The 10,860-nt window shown below is 53.8% G+C and overlaps 1 protein-coding gene and 1 long non-coding RNA gene across 8 annotated transcripts in view; one reads left to right on the top strand and one right to left on the bottom strand.

Annotated features, from left to right (window-relative positions):
• Anks1a (ankyrin repeat and sterile alpha motif domain containing 1A) overlaps positions 1–10,860 on the bottom strand; it is a 131,255-nt gene that overhangs the window by 33,261 nt on the left and 87,134 nt on the right. The gene's annotated exons all lie outside the window — the stretch shown is intronic.
• On the top strand, positions 60–5,744 carry LOC104849049. The gene is made up of 3 exons (XR_776628.3): positions 60–956; positions 3,573–3,678; positions 4,564–5,744. It is a non-coding gene; the product is annotated as an uncharacterized LOC104849049 (long non-coding RNA).

Genomic DNA, 10,860 nt, shown 5'->3' with positions numbered 1-10,860 from the left:
AAAAAAAAAAAAAAAAAAAAAAAAAAAAAGAAAAGAAAAGAAAAATAATAGACTGGGTCACTAGTGCTGAGCACCTCCTGTGGGTTAGGAAGTTTCCTCCCTAGGCGTTCACACGGTCTGTTCACCACCACAGGGAACTCAATCAGGACCCAGCTCCTCTATGGCGCCGAGGACAGGAGATTCTCTGCTGGGCGCCAGCTTTCAGCTGCACAGGTCTGCGGGGAGGAGGGATGGGAGGAGGAGGACTTGCACAGGTTCCCAGGGAAGTGGGTGCCATGGGTCACACTTTGAGAACCACTGCTTGAAGGACAGAAAGGAAAGAAAGAAAGGCAGGACCGTGGGGTTGAATGTGCCAGCGGGCGCTGGTGACACAGCAAGGTGACCAGTCTGTATACTGTTTCAAGAAAACAGATGGAGGGGTCTCTGTCCCGAATCAGATCTGGTAGGTTGACGGTTAAACCAAAAAAGGCAGAACTACTCTGTTACTCAGAAGAATCCCAGGAGACCTGGGTTTGTTCGTTTACTTGACAAATATGAAGTGCCCAATCTGTGCCAAAGTTGCTGCTAGGCAACAGAGGCTCGGGCACTGCCAAAGGTCATATGAGAGCCTGGGTAGGTCACGGCCCCTGCAGCCTCAGTTACTGGCCTGTAAGGAGGTGACCGGCATTCGGGGCCCCGCCTAACGTTCACACTGAAAAGGAAAGCCGTCACTGCTCAAAGCAAAAACACCCTGCGAGCTCTCTGGGCAGCACGATGTGACACAGGAGTCTTGTTGCCCCAGGGGACACCTGTGACAGGGAAGAGGACCCGGCAGCAATCTGGGCCCCCAGGCCCGGATGGTCAGAGTCCAGTCCAATTCCCCCAGTGCCCCAATTAAAGGTGCGGCCAAGGTAAGTTAGCGCTGCGCCCGCCCGTACCGACTGAAGAGCACAAAACGGCGCCTCAGAGCTGCGCCGGTGAGTGGCTCTCCCACAGACGGTGGCATTCATCACTCCAGGGCTGGAGGGACCGAGGGCTGCTCCCAGAATGCGGGTGCTGTGATAGCCTCCTCGCCGGGCGGTCGTGCTTACAGCATTCCTGCTCTGAATGCCAAGCGGGGGCGGTGGGGCGAGGCGGGCAGCCCATGTGAAGGGCACCGCCGGTGACTCTGCTGTCACTCCTGCGGATCCTGGGGGCGCGCGACACGTAGGCTGTGGGTCTGAGAGGAGGGCACGGCCAGACTTGAACAGAGGCCAGCTCAGTGAGAGCAGAGCCACCCTGAGCCCAGGCACGCGTGATGTTACAGCTAAACAGGGTCCAGGAGGGTACCCGGGCCGGGCATACCGCCACGGCTCAAGTGTAAGACCAGCCGGGTACGATGAATAAAGGACTTTTACATATAAACAAATAGCATCCTCTCAGTCTTACATATGACATAAATAGAAGCAAATTCAGAAAACTATGTTTGTCCCTCTAACACATAAAACTTAACTAAAAACAGCAGAGAATATTAAGACAAGTCCCCAAGTCACCCCAAATGCTGCTTGGAAACCTTCCTTAGATGGAATCCAGGAGCCGCTCCGCACCCTAAGAGAAGGAACGGTGTCCTTGACTCTACCCCTCCCGCCCAGCACATCCCGTCAGTGAGCCGACCCGGAGCTGGACGCTAACCGGTACCTGCTGATACAGTAAGGGTGCGTCCAGCCAGCCAGTCAGCGCTGCAGCAGCAAGGCCATCCCCAGGCCGGGCTGTTCCACCTGCTCCTGGTAACGAGTCCCGCGGGCTTATTACCACAGCGTCAGCCAGGGAGTGCAGGGACGAGCGTTTAAGTTTCAGCTTGCGCTCGTGCTATCAGGGTCCCGACCTGGGCTGTGCCCACGTACGTGTCCTGTGATGTCACAGGTGGCAGTCATCTCCCAGTGCCAGTGTCCTCCCTGTGGAAGATCTGTGTCGACGGGCTGCCCTACTGCAGATTTAGGATGTTTAACTGCCTTCTCCAGCCCAACACAAGAGGAACATAGACATGGTTACTTTAGTTCACAAAATTTATCAAACGCTGCAATGATCCTGGCCTAGGTAGCAGCACAGGAAGGCTTGGAGATGTATGTTCACTGGCACAGCTAAGGGGCACTGTCTGAACCGTGTGGAGGGCACCGCACAGCCTGATGGGGGCATGGGAGGTTGAAAATGCAGACCGCGCTTTCACAAGCTGCACCTGGACCCAGGATCTTGCTGTCTAACTGGTCTCAGAGGCCTGACTGATGTCACCGTGTGACCTGCGGGTCCTCCTGATGCCACTTAGTGTGTCCCCCGAGAAGCAACGCTAGCTGGGAACTTCAGGACAGCTGGTCCCACACTGTTCCCTTTTCAAGTCTGTCTCTAGAGTGAAAAACAAACATTCAGAGATAAAACAGCCAAAATACTCATGGTGCTGTCCAAACAGAAAACCACCCACAATAGGTGACACATCATTTGCACCCAGCTGTGTTGTGAAGTAAACACAAGCACACAGTTCCTTAGCCAACAAAAAGCAAAAAAGTAAGTGGCAAGACGAAATAGCAAGGCTGCAAATGAACTCATGTCTAAACACTCACTATCAACAGTGAAGGAAACTGGATTTCAGCAGTGCGTTCTCAGGAAGCCAGAGCAGCACCACAGCACAGCAGCGGTGGGTACTAATATGCTGACAGCCTCAGTAAGTACCTGATGCCAGGCACGGTGAAGCCCTCCTATAATCCTGGCTGCACTCTGGGAGGCTGAGGCAGGAGGATCCCAAGTTCAGACCCAGGCTGGACAACTTGGTGATATAACAAGACCCTACCTCAAAATAAAAAGATGTGGGGATGTAACTCAGACCACAAACCCTGGATTCAACTGCTGGTCCCACAAAAGAGAAACAACAACAAACAAGGGTCCTGTCTGGCACCCAGGGAAGCGGCTGCCTCCCAGAGCACCGAGATACTTTTCAGCATCCTGCAAGGCAGATGGGTAGACGGAGTCTGCAGTGATCAGTATCTACTTCCCCTCTAGGGGCTGGGAGACCTCACACCGAAGTGGTGAAACGCAGCATCCGTCACCGCACCCAGCCTTGGAACCGGCGGCTCTGGAGTCTCTGCCCAGGCTGGAAAAGGCCAGGCCGAATTGAGTGGTCAGGAGGAACTGAGCGCCAAGTTTCTCCGCTGTTTCCTGTGCGGAGCACAGCCAGACCTCGGGACTGATCCCCACCAGGGAGACAGAGCAGGGCCTGATTTCCAGAGCAGCAGTAACAGTGCTGATTTTTAAAAATGTGTTTTGGAAAATTTCTTCTCTAATGGAATGGACACACCAGCATGTGTCTGAGATACTCGCTTCCTCTACTGAGTAAGCACCCAAAAGCCCAGAACGGCTGCACACATAGCGAGCTGGCTGAGGGTTTACCCGATGGTGCCCGTGCGCTGCCGTCCTTCCGGCACCTGTGGGGCAGACGCCGCAACGGAGCAGGAGCCGATGCGCTCGCTCACTGAAATAAGCAGCACCTGGGTTGGTCCTGTTTTCCTTTCAGTCTAACCTGAAAGTTAGGGCCAAGTCTATTCCTGTTCTCGCCTTCCATACAGGACACTCGAGGGCCAACACAACTGTGACACGACCAGGGGCTGCAGCGGCCCCACCGTCTAGCAACGCTCACCATTCCACCTGTGGGGGACGAGCAGGCAGTGAACAGTGAGTTTAAAACTTACACTGATGTTAAATGTTAAGCTCCACCCCCTTTCTCCAAGCCAGTACGTTTGCCTGGTGGGGCGGCACACACCTGTGATCCCGGCACTCAGGAGGCGGAGGTGGGACGATTCCTGTGAGTTTGAGGCCTGGGCTATGTAGTGAGACCCTGGCTCAAAAAACAATAAACAGAAAAAGATAAACTAGTGTGTTTTAGTAAAACAAGGGTTTTGGCTTTTAAAAATGCTAAGTCTACCACATTAAGTGAAAAATCCATAAAATCGTTGACAACACCTCTCCTGAAATCCACAAACTTCTGTGCTTCTGTGAAGCAAATTATTTTCACTGTTCTTTAGAATCCCTTATTTGTTTAGTAAATAAGGCTAGTACTTACTACTTGAGAATGAAAGAGAAAATTTAAAACTTAAGGGTGAGACGAAGGTGTAGTAATGTGTATTTCTCCTTCAAGGCCGGGAGAGGTACCTTTCTATATCCAATCATGGCAGGGTCTTTAGCAGCCCAAACCCTGAGTCCTTTGGAGGGATCGAGGCACCTTAAGGACTCAGGCAAACCAACTCCACCCACGGCCCTTAATCACCGCCCGGCATTTCTAAGTGCCCATTGTGGGCCTGGAGAGACGAGCCATGATGACTGCCCTTGAGAGGGCTCTGATCTGGCTGCGGAGCCGGCCACGCCGAGGGCCGTGAGGGGCTGAGCAGAGCACTGCTCTCAAGGTGGCAGGGCAGGGGTACCGTTCACCCACACTCAGCAGCCCGCACACCCACGGCCTTCCCCGCCTCACCCTGTTCCTTTTCTTCAAGGGCACTTATTTTCCTTTGTGATAATATTTTTATTTGCTTGAACTTGTTTAATATTTGTCTCTCCCTTTAGGTTCTAAGTCCCTCCAAAGCTGGTGTTTGTTTTGGCTGGGATTCATTTTGTGTGGGCCGGGAACAAAGCCAGGCCCCCAGCAGCTCTCGGCACGGTGGTGGAAGGGGACCCTTTACTGAAGTGGGTTTCAACGTGGAGAGATGGACAGAGCACCCGATGGGGAAAGGTGTACGCCACGGGGAGAAGAAAACAGTGAATAAAGGACCTGACTGGAGCCAAAAAAACAGGGCACAGGACAGAGGGCAAGGCAGTCACGGGGGCCCGGCTGGTCTCTGGGCGGGGAGCCTGGACCGGCCCTGCGCAGCAGGGCACCCAGACAGGTGGTGCAGTGAGGGGTGGCAGCGAGGGACCCGGCACTACCCATCCACGCAAAGCACACCCAGCACTCCTGCTGGTTGACAGGGCTGCTCCGTGACAACAGCGCGGTGGAAAGCAACCAGGACGTTTACGTCACGCATGTCGTTTCAGCTGAGTTTACAACGCCAAGCTCGCTGGCTGTGGAAACCAGGGCAGCCAATAACAGACTGCCAGCCACATTGTCACTCGGGGGCCCCTGGTGAGCTCAGGCAGTTTTCCATCTGCCTAGACAAACAAACAGGCTGCCAGGGTTATGGACAAGGGGCTCCTGTGGCGCCAGGGACCAGGTTGTCAGCACTGCGAGTGGAGAGAGCAGACACCCAGATCCACTCTGCTCAGCACCGTGGCCCCTTCTTCCCCACGGGCTGCTCACCTGGCCCAGGAGTGAAGTCAGTGGTGAATGAAAGCAGGTAAAGGGACTCCAGGCAGGGAGCATCCTGCCATAAAACCGGGGACGAGCTCTGGGAGCGCATCTTGTTTTGGAAGTGCTGGGGGTGGAACCCAGGGCCTTTATGCTGAGCTACACTCCCAGCCCTCTTTCTTTTTAATCTTAAGATAAAGTCTTGATAAGTTGCTAGATCACACAGGCTGGGATGGTCCTGTCTCGGCCTCACTGAGTCCGAGGATTACAGATGTGTGCACCACACCTGGCTCAAAGCACCCATCTTTGAGGGTGAGCCCAACACAGGTCCAGAAAACAGCTGTGCTGTTTCTGAGGGCCAGACATCTCCAAGAAAGCCCACAATTAATTGCTCTGTTCTCCTAGAGTTCTATAAAATAGAAAGCTTGTCCCTCACTAACTGGCCAGTTAATTACTCAGCTGCCACTCTGACAGCACAGCACAAATTGAACTAAACATTAAACTTCTGTGGAACCTACACGGGACACATCCCCCTCACCCCGACCTCCCCGAAGTCCACCCAGGACCAGCGTGTCAGAGGCCGCCGACACCTGCCTCCCCGCCTGGCCTGGGGCCTGCCTGGCCAGGAAGTGTGCGGACTGCATGGGGTGAGCCGTCTGTGCAGAGAACCCACTGGGGTGTCAGAGCGAGGTGCTGAGTCCCCACTTGCCCTCTTCTCACAGACCCCTGGCCCTGCCACCTCTCTCTGAGCACTTCTCTTTCTTCCCTGGCCTCAGACTCCCGGATTTTACCCAGGCGTTGTGGTGCACATGTGATTCCGGACTTGCAAGGCTGAAGCAGGAGGGTCACGAGTATGTCAGCCTGGGTACACAGTGAGTCCAAGGCTGAATCACAGTGAGATGCCAGCTCAGAAAAGAGATTCTGGATTTGAGATTTTATTTCTACTCTGAGTACGTGACAAGCTCATGGAAATGTACTTCCTAAGATAACGACCTAGAACTCTGCCCTTCTACCTGGAACTCATCCCACCGTCCTTGCCCAGGCTGACAACAAGGACAAAGACCAAATCTGCAAAACTCTTAGAAAATAAGATCTCACTCTAGTTTGATAGCTTCAAAAATATGAATGGACATGCACACACATTTACAAAGTCACAGCTTAAGGAAAAAAAAATCGAGGCAAATACCACAAGGAAGAAAGAAGGCCCCAGTGACTAAAGGGAAAGGGAAAAGAAGATAGAGGCGCAAGTCAGATGATGAGGGTACTTCTAACGTAGCGGGTAAGTGTGGGATAGAATTTTAAAGTTCTCTTACAAGACAGGAATGGCTGGCACACACCTGTAATACCAGCACTCTGGAAGGCTGGGCAGGAGGATCATTAAGTTCCAGCCCAACCTGTTCAAACAGAGACCCTTTCTCAAAAAAGGGCCAGGGATGCAGTTCAGCACCTCTGCCCTGAGTTCAATCCCTAGTACTTCAACAAATGAAGAACTCTTCCGGCAGGAGAGGAGCCGCATGACACTACTCACATTCCCCTCCCTGCCTGGCCTTTGGCAGAAGGCCCTCCGGCCTGGCTTCCTCCCCACCGCTCGCTCATGACCTGGCTTCACTTTTCTCCTAAGCTTATGATTTACCCTGTTGCCTCTCTCTTCCCCTCTAGCTTTCTAGAAGGCCGGCTCCACCACAGCCAAGAACTTGCGTATGTTCTGGACCCTGCTGGATCCCAGCACCTAGGATAGGGCCTGGGTCAGAGCAGGTTCTCAACAACTTAGCTGGAAGAAGAAGAGCCACACTAAAAACAGACACTGCTGATTAGGTCAAAATTCCTCCTCTACTTGCCTCTTGGACACAACCGCTCAGAGAACAGGATCAGAATATATAAAGAAGTAAGTGCCACAAAGTGTTTTCTTCGGTGATTCTCAGCCATTCTATGAGCTGGAGTACAGATCAGCGTCTTCTCATCCCTTCGTCAACATCACTGTCCTCCCAGCTTTTGGATGGGTGTTAAAATTCTTCAAGAACAGCAAAGCAAAAAAGGGGAGACAAGGGAAGTTGTGCTGCTGGCAATTCTGCAAATACCACGCGATCCTTCCAAGGTGCTTGGCGGGCCCCTCCCGCGGCAGCTAAGTGGAAGCAGGCTGCGTGGAAGAGGCAGAAGCCTCTGGGGGATAAAGCAGAGAAAAACAAGGACAAAGCGGGCTGGGGAGGGCGCGCAGTAGGAAGGGCCAGCCGGTGACTGCAGCAGTAAACGAGAACAGAAAGGAAAACAAGAGGAAGGGAGGAAGGAAGTCACAGAACAGGCACAAGGCCAGGGAGGGGACGCCGAAGGGTGAGGACGCCGGTACGAATCAGAACAACCAGAACAACGGAGGCAAGAACACGGGAGAAAGGGGAGGAAGAGCAAGGTGGGGACGGCAGGGAGAAGGAAGTGGGAGAAGCTCGTGGCCCCACTCCCCAGGCAGTGGCACTGCGTCAACGCCAGGCCCTGGGGGAGGGCAGGGTGGAGGTGACCGCCCCGGGGAAGACAGTATCTCGGTCTTACACACTACCTAACAAATGGGACTTCAGCTGGGAGAAAAGCCCGACTCCCGGGCGTTCCAGGAAGCAGCTCAGAGACATTCCAGCCCGTCTGTCCCCAGAGGTGGGAGGGTCACATTCCTGCTCGGCCCAGTGGAGAGGCCTCCACAGCCTGCTTTGTTTACCGAAAGGAACAATGCCCGCTGCAGAATGTGCGCGGGATGTTCCGCGCTGGCTGTGCTGGAGCTCAGACCTCTGCTCCACTCCACATCGGTGCCTCCCTCCTCCACAGCGCCCGGCCCTCGCGGGTTAAAAGCAGCCCCGGCCTCCGCGGAGTTGAACCAATCATCGCCGCTCCTGGTGACGTCAGGCGGCTCCTGGGACAGCGCTGAGGGGCCCGGAGGAGGAAGAGGCAGGGTGGGGCTTGCCCGGAGGATGCCCGCCCCGCTGCTGCCACTTCACCTCGAGGGATTCAAGCGCCAAGGTCCCCTCTGCTACTGCTTCAGACAGAACCAGGTCGTCCCTGAAATGGCCATCCCGACCAGAGATCCTCGGCTCACACAAAATGCACACAAAGCCTGCCCTGCCTCCCACTTGTTTAATATTGATGCAAGCTGATTACAAAACACACATCTGTCACTTAAGCCTTCAGCCAAGTTTTAAAAGTCTCAAATGTTTATGCTGAGGAAACAAACAGCCTCTGTGGTTTCCCTTTCATAACTTCAAGCCTGTTCAAAGGCAGGTGTGAGAGAGACCGAGCTGATCCCTGGACTTCATACTTTTATGCCACAGCTTAAACAGTTGTTTTTCTTCTTCTTATAGTCAGCCCTCTGTATCCGAGGGTCCCGCTTCTGCAGGTTCAACCAGCTGCCGAATGAAGAATTTGGGGGAAAGAATCATCTGTATTTTATATGTAACTGATTTTTCTTGTCGATTATTCCTGAAACTAGACAGGATGGCAACCACGTATACAGCACTTCTGTTATACTGGGTATTAGGGTGGTCTAGAGATGATTTAAAGTGTACAGGAGGGTGTGCGGGTCATACACAAAGGGTAGGAGACTTCACACTGGTCCCTGGGGAGGACACCACAAGGCCGCTCATCCGGATGTTAACTGCTGGTGCTGTGTGTGTGTGTGTGTGTGTGTGTGTGTGTGTGACTGCGGGTGCATCTAAGTGTACACGAAACGGGGAAAATACACTGAAGGAGATTTGAATCAGAGAGCACACAGCTGAAAAGCTGACGGTACTGCCCACCTGCTGCGAGGAGAATGGGCCTTTCTTTCCTACAGCCTGAAGTGGGGAAAGTTTCAGGCCGGGATGAATTTCTCCTGCCTCCCAGTGCCCTGCACATCCAGGCCTGCTAAAGCACGGGGCCACGGACGGCTTGCTCAGAGGCACGAGAACCTGGATTCCCAGAGGGAAAGCAGGCCCGGCCGACTGGGCAGCCGAAGCAGCTTGAGAACCCAGCCACTCACGTGGGCAGTTTTGGGCAGAGGCAGGGAGAAGCCCCAACCTGCCAGGGCTGAGAGAAGAGCTGTTTGGAAGAATCAGGGCAGGGCAGCTGTGGAAGACAACCCTCCCGGAGAGGTAGCCCTCAGTGGAGGGACCCAGCTGCTCCAGCACCCCTAGCAACGCAGGACACAGGCAGGCAGAGGTGGAGAGGGGCTGGGTGAGAGGCAGGGGGAGGTGTTGAAACAGCAAGCCAGCCACCTCCAGATGAAGCACGCACACGGAGTCCAGACCTTTCCGAATGAAGTTTGAGGCCAGGTCCTACGAGTGCAGCCATGGTTAAGACATTCACAACATTCACCAATCAGGTCAGAAAAGCAAGTACAGATTAGTAAATACACTAGGACTCCAAACTCGGATGCGGATTTCCCTACTCCTATCCCCCACTCCTCAGTTTAACTTCGGGGCCCCAGAGAGCAAGACAGCACCTAGCTCCGACTTGGTGGAGAGCCCTGCTGGAGCTGGTGAGCTCCATTAAAAGGCAAACTCTGTTGCTTCTTTGTTACCAAAACAATAATAGAAAATAAGACTCCTAGAGGAGTCTGCTCTCAGAGGTTACTTTACTTAACGCGGCCTTCTGAGGTCACTGTGTCCAAGGCAATTCATCCAGGACTCCATTAGCCGTCAGTAAGGAGCAGGGACTCGAGTCCAGGAGCTACGTGCCCTCAGCTAGACTGTGCTCCACCAACCAACCAACCGAATAGCTGCTGGCTCCCATCATGGAGAACAACAGCATGCTCGGAAATAACCATACAGAGGACTTCAGATTTCTCTCCAACCTCTCTCCTTCCCACAGAGAATGAGGCCAAAAGGCTCATTAAGTTTTGAGACCACCAGGCTAGGTGGGCCCTTCTTAGGTGGCGCAGGGCCATGCAGGAAGACCACGAAGGGCCTCCCAGGCCACTGCAAGAGTTCTCCTTTCCTAAACTGAGTATGATAGAGTGCGCCTGTGATCCCAGCACTTGGGAGGCTGAGGCAGAAGGATCACCACAACTTGGAGGCCAGCCTGGGCTACATAGTGAGATGCTGTCTCAAAAAACAAAAAGAGGCCTCACAAGCGCAAGGTCCTGAGTTTGATCCCTGCTACCAAAAAAAAAAAAAAAAAAAAAGTTCTCCTTTCCTACATGCCTTGGTCCCATTCAGCAAAGCTCCAGACACAGGTAGAATGTCATTAGCTGCCACTGAGCCAACACGAAGTATTCCAGGACTGTGCTAGGTACTTACCGTCTCCTACGGGTCAGCAGTCCCAAACAGATCTGTCTGATCATGAAGAAGGATGACAACCCTGAGGCTTAGCAAGCCCGTGCCAGTGTGCAACAAGGAGTCCCAGCATGACTACGCTGTGCAGGGATCACAGCCGCCCAACAGCCTCCCCTCCCTCGCCCGGCCTTGCAGCCAGGAGCCGAGGTGGGCTCCTTCCGCACAGCTTTCCCTGCCTCCCAGAGACTGGAGATCCAAGGTTAAAGAGGAAGTCAGCAAGCACGACAAGGCAGCCTTCAGCACCAGGCAGGGTCGGGGTGGGGCGGGGCACGGCCATCAGCCAAGGCCCAT

The sequence above is a fragment of the Fukomys damarensis genome, unplaced genomic scaffold (assembly GCF_012274545.1).
Source record: "Fukomys damarensis isolate Sample0158 unplaced genomic scaffold, DMR_v1.0_HiC HiC_scaffold_20, whole genome shotgun sequence".
NCBI classification, from domain to species: Eukaryota; Metazoa; Chordata; class Mammalia; order Rodentia; family Bathyergidae; genus Fukomys; species Fukomys damarensis.
Note: the sequence above shows the minus strand (reverse complement) of the source record. Positions and strands in the feature narration are given on the sequence as shown.